This window comes from Gossypium hirsutum, chromosome D01, assembly GCF_007990345.1.
Source record: "Gossypium hirsutum isolate 1008001.06 chromosome D01, Gossypium_hirsutum_v2.1, whole genome shotgun sequence".
Lineage (NCBI taxonomy): Eukaryota > Viridiplantae > Streptophyta > Magnoliopsida > Malvales > Malvaceae > Gossypium > Gossypium hirsutum.
Window position 1 is genome coordinate 25052460 of NC_053437.1, and position 13803 is coordinate 25066262.

Here is a 13803-nt window from a genome sequence, read left to right on the forward strand (position 1 = left end):
TAACAGCTCCTATTGCGAAGTCACTTGCATCACGCATTAGTTTAAATGGAAAATCCCAGTTTGGTGTGATAATTATGGGTGCCGAAACTAATCAATTCTTTAAATCATTGAAAGCTGTTAAGCACTCCTCATCAAATTTGAACGTGTCCTTTTCCAATAATTTGCATAAGGGTTTAGAAATTTTTGAGAAGTTCTTGATAAATCTCTGATAAAAATCGGCGTGGCCCAAAAAACTCCTAACACCCTTTACAGACGTTGGAGGTGGGAGCTTCTCAATAACATCTACCTTTGCTTTATCTACCTTGATTTCATGTCTCGTTATCCGATGCCCTAGAACAATACATTCTTGTACCATGAAATGACACTTTTCCCAATTAAGTACGAGGTTGGTTTCTTCACATCGCCTTGGTACCTTGGCTAGATTGGCTAATCAATCATCATAAGTGTCTCCAAACACTGAAAAGTCATCAATAAAGACTTCTAAATACTTCTTAACCATGTCGGTAAAAATTGACATCAAACATCTTTGAAATGTAGTAGGTGTATTATATAAACCAAATGGCATGCGTCTAAATGCAAATGTACCATGTAGGCATGTGAATGTTGTTTTATGTTGATCCTCTAGTGCTACTGTAATCTGATTATACCCTAAGTATCCATTGAGAAAATAGTAATATCTCACCCTGCGAGTCTATGCAGCATTTGGTCCAAGAACGGCAAAGGAAACTGATCTTTCCTGGTCTCCTTGTTCAACTTCCGGTAATCGATGCAAATTTTCCATCCCGTAACTGTTCTAGTTGGTATCAACTCATTGTTTTCATTCTTTGCAACGGTGCTAGCTCCTTTCTTTGGCACGCACTAGACTGAACTTACCCACAAACTATCTGAGATGGGGTAAATTATACCCGTATCTAACCACTTAATGATTTCTTTCTTTCCCACATCCTTCATGATAGGGCTTAGTCTTCATTGCCTATCAATCATTCCTTTCTCGCCATCTTCTAGGATGATCTTGTGCATGCATATAGACGAAATAATGCCACGAATATTGGCTATGGTCCATCCGGTAGCCTTCTAGAATTGTTTCAACACTAGGATGAGTTTTTCTTCTTGCTCTTCGATCAATTCTGCTAAAATAATCACAAGCAAAGTAGAAGCGTTACCTAAATAAACATATTTTAAATGTGAATGAAGTACCTTCAATTCTAATTTAGGTGGCTCATCAATAGTCGCTTTTGGTTGGGCATAATCCGTATTCTCTAACTTTAAAAACTCAAAGCGGGATTGCGGATTAAATCCCCGTTGGTTAGCTTCTAACAAAGCTAAGTATTCCTCTCACTCTTCATCACTTGGAGAGTCTGATGTCAAAATTTGCTCCAACGGGTCCTCAACGTAGTTGAGTTACCTTTCCATCATTAATTCCTGTAAATCAGATACTGCAGAACAATCATCAACTGTGTTAAGAAATCGCATAGACTTGGAAACATTAAATGTTACTTGATCATCTTGAATACGCATAGTAAGCTCACCCTTCTTCACATCGATAAGGGCCCTTCCAGTTGCTAGAAAAGGCCTTCCAAGGATGATTGGCACCTCTTTATCTGTTTCAAAGTCTAGAATAACAAAGTCAATAGGAAAAATAAATTTTTCTACACGTACCAATACATACTCGATTTTTCCTTCTAGATGTGCTAATGATCGATCTACTAATTGAAGTGTAATCGTAGTAGGTCTAACTTCATCTATCCCCAACTTTCTTAATATGGACATAGGCATCAAGTTGATGCTTGCACCCAAATCGCATAGTGCCTTACCAAAATAAGTTGCTCCATTATTGTAAGGTATGGTAAAATACCTAGGATCTTTCAACTTTGAGGGTAGTTTGTCTTGAAGATATGCATTACATTCCTTCATTAAGGCTACCATCTCAAATTCTCTAAGTCTTCATTTCTTGGACAGGGTATCCTTCATGAATTTGACGTAATTTGGCATTTGTTCAAGTGCTTCTACCAACAGAATGTTGATATGAAGTTGCTTGAGTACGTCTAGAAACTTCTTAAACTGGACTTCCTACTTCTGCTTTTGAAGTCTTTGAGGGTAAGGTGGTGGAGGCTTCTTTAGTGGAACTGGTTGATTCGTCTTCTGTGGCAATTCTACATCTAACGAAGTTGTTAGTTTATCAGAATTAACTGGTTCAGAAGTTATCTTATCAGATTTTACAGATTCTGGTTTTAGTGAAATTGGATTTTCAACACTTAGTTGAACTTCTATTGAGTCTTGAGTATCAGTTGGTTCTTTTTCAACTTCGACAGTGTTAGGCTCTAATGTCTTCCCACTCCTCAATGTCAATGCTTTACAATACTCTAATCCCAGATTTCCTGGATTTTTCGTATCACTAGGCAAAGCACCTTATAGATGGTTTCTAAGTTCAATGGCAAGCTAACCCATTTGGTTTACCAGGTTTTTCAATGTGGCTGCTTGGCTTTGGATTAAGGCATCATTTTTTGTTATGTACGCCTTCAACAAGTTTTCTAAGCCATTAGAAGTTTCAGCTTAAGGTTGCTTCTGAACTTGTTAGGTAAAAATAGGTGGCTGGGTCGGTCTAGGTTGGGCATAATTGTTACTAAGTCTGGACCCTTGGTTCCTCTAAGAGAAATTAGGGTGGTTTTGCCAAGATGAGTTGTAGAAATTGGATTGTAGTCTTTGCCTTTCTCGATTTTGGTTCTGATTACCCATGTAATACACAGATTCTGGGTTTGATGGACATTCTTCGAACAAATATCCTTCCTCATAATAAACACAGACTATATTTTCAAAGTGATTAGGTGGTTGTGCTGCAAAACTATTAAACCCATTAGCGGTAAAATTTTTAAGCATTGAGGAAATTGAAGATACCTAATATGCAAGTGAAGTGAGTGAATCCACTTCATGTATTCCAATGACTCGTCTTCCTGAGGCTGCTCGATTGGTTGGACATTGATAATTGTTGCTAGCAATTCTCTCAATGATTTTATAAGCCTCGTTATAAGACTTAGAAAGGAGAGCACCATTAGCAGAAATGTCCACTACCATCCTTGTGTGAGCATTGAGACTGTTATAAAACGTCTCAAGTTAGATGCAATGAGGGATTTCGTGATGAGGGCACTTCCGTAATGATTCTTTGTACATTTCCCATGCCTCATACAAGGACTTATCATCCATTTGTTGGAAAGCAGTTATCTCGTTCCACAACTTAGCATTCTTGCTACGCAAGAAATACTTCATGAGGAGTCTTTCTACTAACTATCGCCATGTTAGTTACCTTACAATTATAATGCAATAATAACTTAATCATGATTTTACTTAATCAAACAACTTACCAAGGGCTATAACAACACAAACTTAATTTTAATAATTTAAGTGGATGAAATGCAATCAACCTAACACAAATTAAATTTAAGCCATATTAATTAAATTAAACATATCAACATAACAAGTATTCATAGAATTGTTCATAATAACAACAATAAAAATTAAAGGATAGGGAACTAGAATCAAATCTGGTGTTTCTCCGAAGCTTGACTAGTTTGCTTCGCTCCTCCTTTTCCACTTGTTCTTGTTGAACTGAGGCTTCTAGGAGCACTTGAATGCTGCTTCCAATGATGGTTGAATGGCTCTTTTCCAAGAGGGGAAATCAGCAAGGGAATGGAAGGGAAAAAGAAGAACAAAGGAAGGGTTTTGAAGAGAGAAAGTGAGAGAGAAGTGAATAATAAAAGGATGAGAGGTGTTGAGATGTGTTTCAAATGAGCAGCCAAGGGGGTTTTTATAGGTTGAGTAGGTTTTTATTTATTTCAAATTAATTATATTATGAATTAATATCCATAATTTGGGCCGTCTTAGGCTGAACAATTAATTCGCCTTGATGCGTCAAAAATCGCTTCTCAATTTTGCGCTTCTAGTAGTGTCTGCCGAGCCAATTTTTGCCATTTGTGCGAATCTATCAAAAATGGTCAAAATTAATCAAAATTTAATATAAAATTAATTAAAATTCAACATATTAAAATTCAAGTGCAATTGAATTATTTTATAATTATTATATATTTTTTGAAAAGAATTTTACCGAAACTGCATGAATTTGAGTTAAAAAGGGCATGAAAAATTGTGTATATTTTCATGTTTCCAAGTGTTGCCTCTCCACCACCCACACCATACCATTTTCATAAATAATGGTTGTGAGATGCTATTTTGGTAATTTTTTATTTTTATATTATAAAAGTAAAAAAAACCTGTTTTTAGACTCCACATGTAGGATTAGGAGATTGACAAGTGTCCTATAAAGGTATAGTAAAATATCCAAAAAAAATTAAAATAACTGACATGCCAATTTTTTAAGGCTTCTTGCAGAATAAAAAAAATTACCATTGTACAAAATACTCACCCTTTAATTTTATATAAATTAAAGAAATCAAAATTATTTCATTATTTTAACTGAGTTAATATATATTTTGTTCCTTAATTTGTTTATTTGCACTTGGTAATTTTTTTTGTACCTTGTTGATACATGAACTTGTATTCTGTCAACTAAATTGGTACCTTTACACAAACACCATTGGTTTGTGTTGACGTGAGAATAATAACTAATCTGATGGTTACACGTGGTAGCCTCTCAGTATACCACATGGAAAACATAAATTAAAAAAATTAGAAATCTTTAAAAATAGATAAATTAATTTAAAAAGGTATTTTTTATCAAGAATGAACCTGGACAGAATGTTATCTAGATACATTTTGATCTAGCTAATCATTTGTCCAAATTCATTCCAAATGTTCTTTTAGTAATTTTATATATTTTATTTTTTATAAAATATCAATTTATTATTATTTTAAAAAATATATAAAATATAAATTTATAAAATAAAAAATATATACAATTAAAAATATATATAAAAAAGGCTATAATGTTTTAAAAAATATATAATTGTTATGAATATCTTATTAAGTGGATGTCCATCATGATCAAGATAAAGTTTTGATATACTTTAAATTCTAATAGTTATTAGAATTAGATCTCTACTTTTATACTTCTTATACTTATAAATAGAGACTCTAATGAAGAATTGTAATCATCCCTTTTTATCAATAAAGCACATTCTCTATTGCTTCCATATTTTTTTTTTGTTTTTTATTCTCTCCATCTCTCTTTATTTTATAACACATTATTAGCACGATTCTCAATTTTTTTTCTAAACCCATGTTGTTCTTATTTTTCATTTGATACCCCAAATTTTTTTTTGAAACCCATACCTTAATTACTTTCTACCTTTTTTTAATCCCCTATTAAATTACTTTCATTATTTTTCTAACCTAGCATTCAAATTGGTTGCTTGGCTACCCAAAATTGGCGAAAAAGGGGAATTCAAACTTGTGCAGCAATTTGCTTAAAGTTCTTGGGAGGAATCAAATTTAATTTCTTTATCGACTTAAGAATATGAATGATCAACAAAATTTTGTTGGATCCAAAATCAATGGAGAAATATTATACACATATTAGTGCAATTGAGGCACACGTTACTACAAACCAGAAGTTTATAGAACCACATACTTTTACTATTTGGCATGACCGGTTAGGCCATCCCGGATTTATTATGATGCGAAAAATAATTGAGAATTCAATTAGGCACCCATTAAAGAACCAATAGATTCTTGAATTCAAAGATTTGTCTTGTGATGCTTGTTCTTAAGGTAAACTGATTATTAGACCATCACCAGCTAAAGTTGGGAATGAATCTCTTGGATTTCTGGAATGTATTCAAGGTGATATATGTGGGCCTATTCATCCACCATGTGGACCATTTAGATATTTTATGGTATTAATAGATGCATCTAGTAGATGGTCACATGTATGTTTATTATCGACACACAACCTGGCGTTTGCGAGACTACTTGCTCAAATAATTCAATTAAGAGCACAATTTCTAGATTATGCAATAAAAACTATCTGTCTTGATAATGCTGATGAGTTTACATCTCAAGCTTTCAATGATTATTTCATGTCAATTGGGATAAAAGTTGAACATCCTATAGCTCATGTTCACACATAAAATGGTTTAGCTAAATTGTTTATCAAACGCCTCCAACTAATGCTAGGCCATTACTTATGAGAACAAAACTCTCTGTTACGGCTTGGGGATATGCTATTTTGAATGCAGCAGCACTTATGCGCATCAAGCCAACAAGTTATAATAAATACTCCTCATTGCAATTGGATTTTAGTCAGGAGTCAAATATTTCCAATCTCAGAATTTTTGGATGTGCAGTATATGTTCCAATTGCTCCACCACAACGAACAAAGATAGGTCCTCAGAGGAGGTTGGGAATATATGTTGGTTATAAATCTCCTTCTATAATTAAGTATGTTGAACCATTAACTAGAGATTTATTTGCTGCACGATTTGTTGATTGTCACTTTAATGAAATAATATTCTCAACATTAGGGGGAGAGAAAATACAACTAGTAAAATAAATTACATAGAATGGATCATCATTATCTCAATTAGATCCTTGTACAAGTCAATGTGAACAAGAAGTTCAAAGGATCATACATTTGCAAAACATCACCAATCAGCTGTCAGATTCATTTACTGACCTAAAGATAATTACAAAATCTCACATACCAGCTGAAAATGCTCCAAAACGAATTGATATCTCAATAGGGCAAACTGTTAGTGCAAAAGAAAGTAATCCATGCCCGAAGCGTGGAACACCAGTTGGTTCCAAAGCTAAAAATCCTCGTAAAAGGAAAGGAACAGAGACAAGTTCCCAAGAAGAGGCCAAAGATATAACTAATTATAATCATAAAACCCCAGAATAGATTCAGGTCCCTGAAAATGATGATAGCGAAAAGATCTTGATAAGTTATGTTACTTTAGGGAAAAAATGGAATCAGAAAAATATAGTTGTTGACAACAATTTTGCATATAATGTTGCTATTGAAGTAGAAAAAGGAAATGATAATCTTGAGCCTAAATCTATTGATGAATGTAGAAATAGAAAAGATTGACCAAAATGGAAAGATGCAATTCAAGCAAAATTGAATTCACTTTCTAAACGTGAGGTTTTTGGACCTGTAGCCCAAAGCCGGTAGGATATAAATGGGTATTTGTGCAAAGACGAAATGAAAAAAATGAAGTAGTAAGATATAAAGCACGACTTGTAGCTCAAGGATTTTCGCAAAGGCCCAACATTGATTATGAAGAGACATATTCTCCTGTGGAGGATGAATCATGTTTAGATATCTTATTAGTCTTACAGTATGTGAAAAACTTGACATGTATCTAATGAATGTTATTATAGATTATTTGTATGGCACACTTGATAGTGAAATTTATATGAAAATCCCAGAAAGATTTAAAATCCCAGAAGGATATAGAGTTTCTCGGGAAAATTGTTCAATCAGATTAAAGAAAAGTTTATATGGATTAAAACAATCTAGACGTATGTGGTACAATCGTCGTAGTGAATACTTGTTAGAAGAAGGTTACAAAAAATGATCCAGTATGTTCATGTGTCTTTATAAAAAGGTTTGGATCAAATTTTGTGACAATTATTTTTTATGTTGATGATCTAAATACTATTGGAACTCTTGAAGAGCTCCAAAACAATAAATTGTTTAAAGAAAAATTTTGAGATGAAAGATATAGGAAAAATAAAATTTTGTCTTGGCTTACAAATCGAGCATTTAAAAGATGGAATTCATGTTCATCATTCAACTTATACGGAAAAGATATTAAAGAAATTTTACATGGATAAAGCACACCCATTAAGTATTCCGATGGTTGTACGATCATTAGATGTGAATAAAGATCAATTTCGTCCTTACGAGGATGGTGAAGAGTTTCTTGGTCCTGAAGCATCATATTTAAGTGCCACAGGGGCATTGATGCATCTTGCAAACAACACAATACCTAATATAGCTTTCGTTGTAAACTTGTTAGCAAGATTTAGTTCTTCTCCAACACGTAGACATTGGAATGGAATTAAACATGTATTTAGATGTCTCAGAAGGACTATTAATATGGGGATATTTTATTCAAATGATTCAAAATCCCTATTAGTCGGCTATGTTGATGCTGGATACTTATCAGATCCACATAAAGGTTGATCTCAAATAGGATATGTATTTACATGTGGGGGTACTGCTATATCATGGCGTTCAGGAAAGCAAACATTAGCTACTGTTTCTTCAAATCATGCATAAATAATTGCAATGCATGAGGCAAGTCGAAAGTGTGTTTGGCTGAGGTTATTGACCCAACATATCCAAAAGATATGTAATTTTCCTTTACAGGAAAAGATGCCAACTATCTTATACGAAGATAATGCAGCATGTATAGCTCAAGTGAAGGATGATTATATCAAAGGTAACAGAACGAAACATATTTCTCCAAAATTATTCTTCACCCATGACCTTAAGAAAAGAGGTGATATAAATGTTCAACAAATTCGTTCTAGTGAGGATTTAGCAGATCTTTTTACTAAGGCATTGCCAACTTCAACATTTGAAAGACTACTACACAAGATTGTAATGCATCGACTTAAAGATGTAATGTAATATTGCGATCAAGGGGAGTCTAAAAAAAAGTTGTACTCTTTTCCTTTAACCAATGTTTTGTCCCATTGGGTTTTCCTAGTAAAAGTTTTTAACGAGGCAACTTGTAATAGAATATTGTGTACTATTTTTCCTTCATTAGGTTTTTTATCCCACAGGGTTTTTCCTAATAAGGTTTTTAATAAGGCACATAATCTACCAATGGACATCCAAGGGGGAGTATTATGAAAATCTTATTAAGTGGATGTCCACATGATCAAGATAAAGTTTTGATATACTTTAAATTCTAATAATTATTAGAATTAGATCTCTACTTCTTTTATACTTCTTCTATACTTCTTATGCCTATAAATGAAGACTCTGATAAAGCATTGTAATCATCCTCTTTTATCAATAAAGCATATTCTCTATTGCTTTCATATTTTCTTTGTTCTTTATTCTCTCCATCTCTCTTTATTTTATAACAATAATATAAAATTTAAATTTATTAAAAATTAAAAATATATATAAATATTTAAAATAACTAGAAATTTTTAAATTTATAAAAATATACAAATATATAAAAGAACCAAAAAAACACATCTATAATTAATCTAAACAAATGGGTGTCCAGTTACATTTGAATATGAACAACCATCTATCTAACTTCATTCTTGATGTAACAAAATTATACTTTTTTATTAATTAATTTATTTTAAAATTTTAAAATAATAATAACATGATATTTTATTAAAAATAAAAGTAAAATAATATAAAATTAAAAAAAAAACACATATGAAATGAACTTGGATAATTGGTTGTATGCTAATGGTTATCCAAGTTCATTTTTTAGGTGAAAAAGATTATAACTTTTTATTTATTTATATGTTTTTAAATATTTTTATTTTTATTTATTTATGTTTTCCATTTGACATACTAAGAGGCTGGTATGTGGTACTACTGAATTGGCTATTAGTGCCACATTAGCATAAAACTAACGGTGTTAGTGAAGAAATAATTGGTTGACGAATACAAAGATAGAGGTTCAAGTACCAACTAAGTAAATATATATATATATATAAATACAAATAAATAAATTCAAAATACAAAATATATATTAGCACATAACTATATTACTTAATAAAAACTCATATATGTCTCAAGATTTACGTGATTGAAATATATGTTTATGTATTTTGAAAGTTACTGATAATTTTTATTTTATTTAAAAGAAATTATTAAATTTATTAATTAATATCTTATGGTAGAGAAATGTTTATATTAGTGTAAAATTAGTTTTACATCTTTTTTTTTTTACCTTTGAACAATTAAGATTAAAACGTTGACTTAATTAGAAGGGTTAAATATAAAATTGGTAATTGAACTTGTTCACTTCTCCTAAATTGATACTTAATATTTTTTTGTTCCAGATTGGTACTCAAACTTTTTTCCGTCACCTAAGTTGATACTTTTTTTAACACCGTTAAGTCTAGGACATGTGGCAGTACCAAACAACGACACATGTTATTAGTGACATCATGATGATGTAATCATCTAAAAATTAAATTTAAAATTATTAATAAATTTAAAAATATACAAAAATGATAAAAATATACTCCCCCTCTTTTTTTTCTTTCCCTAATTTCTTTTCTTTCTTTCCCCCGTTTCTCTTCATCTTCTTTTCTCCTTCTTCCTCATTCAACCCTAGCCCACGCCACAATGGTTGGCTACTTTTCTGCCCAAAAGTGGCACTTAGTTGTTGCTCTCCATTCCCTCTTTTGAATGCTTCGATTAAATTTCTTGAAAAATTTCCCAAAAGTCACAAAAATGCCTTCAACTTTGGAACTTCTTTAGCGTCGATCTAAAGATCTGACCGTTGAACCATCTTGTAACTTCGATCACGACTTCTCCTTGGTATGACGAACTTCTTCACCGCTTAGATCTCTCAAATGGGTTTCACCACTCAGATCTCTCAAATGGGTTAGCTATTACAACCATAATGGTTGGTATTTGGCCTTTTGCCGAATCATTTCTATAGCCATGGGGTTTGAGGGTCTTGGTATTATAAAGGATTGAAGGGTTGGTTGATGGGGGTTAAGAGTTGATGGTTCTTGTAAGCAAACAAAATTGTTGCAAATTTGGGGTTTCTTATTTCAAAATTTCAAATGAGTTTTTTTTTGTTTTATTTTGTTACTTGGTATTCTAATTGGTTTTGGGATTTTGTTGAATATCTATTTCAAGTATTCATTTAATTATTTTATTTGTTTGCATGTTTGACCGTTATCTTGAATAATGTTCTTCAATTTTCTTCAAAATTATTTGTAAATTGATTCTCAAGTAGGAAGCAATCCCATCCTTAGGCTATTTGCCTTGTTAGGACAACTATAAAGAAATACCCTCTTCCGCGAATAGAGAACAATTGAGAATGGTCTATTCACATGAAAAATTGTCTCTTTGACATCTAACATATTCTAGCCTTGTTGAAAGAGATCTCAGAACATGGTCTCCTTAACGTGAAAGTGTAACCTTCAGTGAAAAAAAAATCGATAAAAATTCAAGTTGAACATATCAAACTCAAGAAGAACACAAAAAATAAAAACTCTTGTAAGACAAAGAAATAAAGCAGGAGATAAAAGGCAACACAAACAAAGGGAAATGGAACAAATTTGATGGAAATATTCAGAAAATTTGAGAATTTTTTTTAATTTATATATTTTTTAGATTTTTATTTTTTTTAAAAATCAGGATATTTAAAAATATATTGATTGATTTTAATTTAATTTTTAGATGATGACATCATCACTAATTACATGTGTTTGCTATTGTCACTTGTCCAAGACTTATAGTGTTTTAAAAAAGTACCAAATTTGTTGACGAAAAAAAAGTTTGGATACTAATCTGAGACAAAAAAAATTTTAAGTACCAATCTAAAAGAAGTGAACAAGTTTAAGTACCAATTTTATATTTAAAAGGATGTATTAACTTTGACATCAAGATCAAAGTTTTGTCATTTCAATTTAGAGGGAACAAATACTCACATGTTTCTAAAGATCGCAATTGATTAAGGTGAGAATGGATGCTAAATCCGCCCTCACTCCATAATTGGTACGTAATAATTTAATTTTTATAACTATCAGAAAAGTCGATTCTAAAGTCAAAATTTCCTTAAACCAAGTCGGTTCAAACATTAGATCGAGAAATTTTGAGATGACACACAATTGGCAAATAGAACTATGAAAAGTTTTGCTAGAATAACTTGTGAAAAAAGTACAGAAACTAAACAGTAAAGTGACTAAATTAGTGAAATTTGAGTAAGGAAAATTAGTAGGCCCTTATTGTGCAATTTTACTAAGGACTTAAAAGTTAATAAACCATTTTAAGAATTTGGTAGTGGGTTAACATGATATCCACCGTCCATTGCCATTAATTTTAATCATGTGAAATACCAACCAATAGGATTAAGTGTTGTTATTATTTAAATATATTGATAAGTTAGTGGGAAAGGGAGAGAATTATCAAGTTTACTTCATCTTCTCCTTCGTCACTGTAGAAAGAAAAGAAAGAAAGAGAATTTTGGGTTTTTAACTGCATTGTCGTGAGTTCCATGCAAAGGGAAGTGAAGGATTTTTTTTTCAATTTTATAGATTATTGACTTTAGAGTTTAGATTAAGTTAGTCCATTTATTAGAATTTAAAAATGTTAATGTATAAATTGGTTACCATTGTTGGAAGCTTGAAATTATGATTATTAAGTGTTGAAAGCTTGGATCATGTTAAGTATGAATTTATATGATAGTGGGTTGAGTAGAGAGTAAAGTTGTATCATGATTTGTTTAATCACCAAGGATGAATACATGAAGAGTGAAGGAGAGCTAAGGAGAACTTTGGATTAAAATTATGTTTTTAGATAGTTTGAAATTATTAGAAAATAATTGTGAAGTAGGATTTTGATTCAATAGGGAGAATTAAAAGGTACGAAAATTTCAATTATTAGGGTTAAAAAGGGATTAAAGTGAAAACAGTGATAAGTGTAAGTTATATACTTATTGATGAGGAATTGATATTGTTTTATATTGAAATGGTTGAATGTAGCTTACCACGGAATCAGAATGTTAAAAGACTAAGGCGAAAATCATAATGATTCGATTTTTGTTGGTGTCGAAAAATTTGATTTGAAATCGATTTTAATTAAATCAAATTGGTCGGAAGTTAGAATCGAATAATTATGTGTTGAGTATAGAGCTAAGGAGTCAATTTATTAAATAGAATTAATCAAATTAATTATTAAATATAGTACAAAGATTAAATTGCAAGTGTTATCACTAATAGGTTTTGATTTAAAAAATGCTTCTAGCCTTATGTAGTAGATTAACCAAGGACTAGAATGCAATTAACCATGTTCATATTTAAGGTTAATGGTGTTGGATGATCATTGCCATCCATTTCCTTTAAGTTATTTAAGAATGAATGCCAGCCACTTGATCACTAATTAATTAGCTTTAATTAAGCTTAACTAATTAATAAGGACTGGTATATATATAACATTTGACGGAGAGAGAAGATGAACATCATAATCTTCCTTTCTCCCCAAACCGAAGCTATTAAAGAAAGATAGAAAGTTTGAGATTTTCTTCTTCATTCGGTCATTAATTAAGAGGGTAAGTATGATTCTGATTTTTTAAAAATGAAATCTAAGTCTTAGAAACCAAAGCGTGTACAACCCAATGCTTAATTTTTTTCTGTTGACGTTAACTAAAGTTTCCATTGGAGAGAATTTTAGTGAAACTGGTGTTAAAAATTTAAGAATTGTTGGATGTTCAGGTACATTGGGAGGAAAGCATGTTAGGATCATAATAAAAGTGTTTAGGTGATGTGGATAATTATGTGATATGAGGAACCTAAATGTCAGGGATAAAAACTTTGTGGTTTAATAGTGAATAATGATTGAATGAGATTCTCGTATAATATTTATGAATTTTAATTCAGATTTAATCAGGTAACTATATGATATGAGTATTTCGGATTTTAGAGTCTTGGAAGAGTAAATTGAATAAAATGCATTTCATATTTAATTGATATATTTTTATGATTGATGTGTGAAACTAATGAATTTTTTGTATTCAAATTTTTCATGAGTAGTTATAGATTACTTCAATACATCGAGGAACAAAGGAAAAGTTAATTCAATGAATCACTTTGTGCTTTCGCTTTCAATATATATGCATAATTCAATGATCG

At 31.3% G+C, this 13803-nt stretch overlaps 1 non-coding gene across 1 annotated transcript; it reads left to right on the plus strand.

Moving 5' to 3' along the window:
• The first annotated feature begins 3127 nt into the window (after window positions 1-3127).
• On the plus strand, window positions 3128-3233 carry LOC121214196 (small nucleolar RNA R71). The gene has a single exon (XR_005909782.1). It is a non-coding gene; the product is annotated as a small nucleolar RNA R71 (small nucleolar RNA).
• Window positions 3234-13803: the final 10570 nt, after the last annotated feature.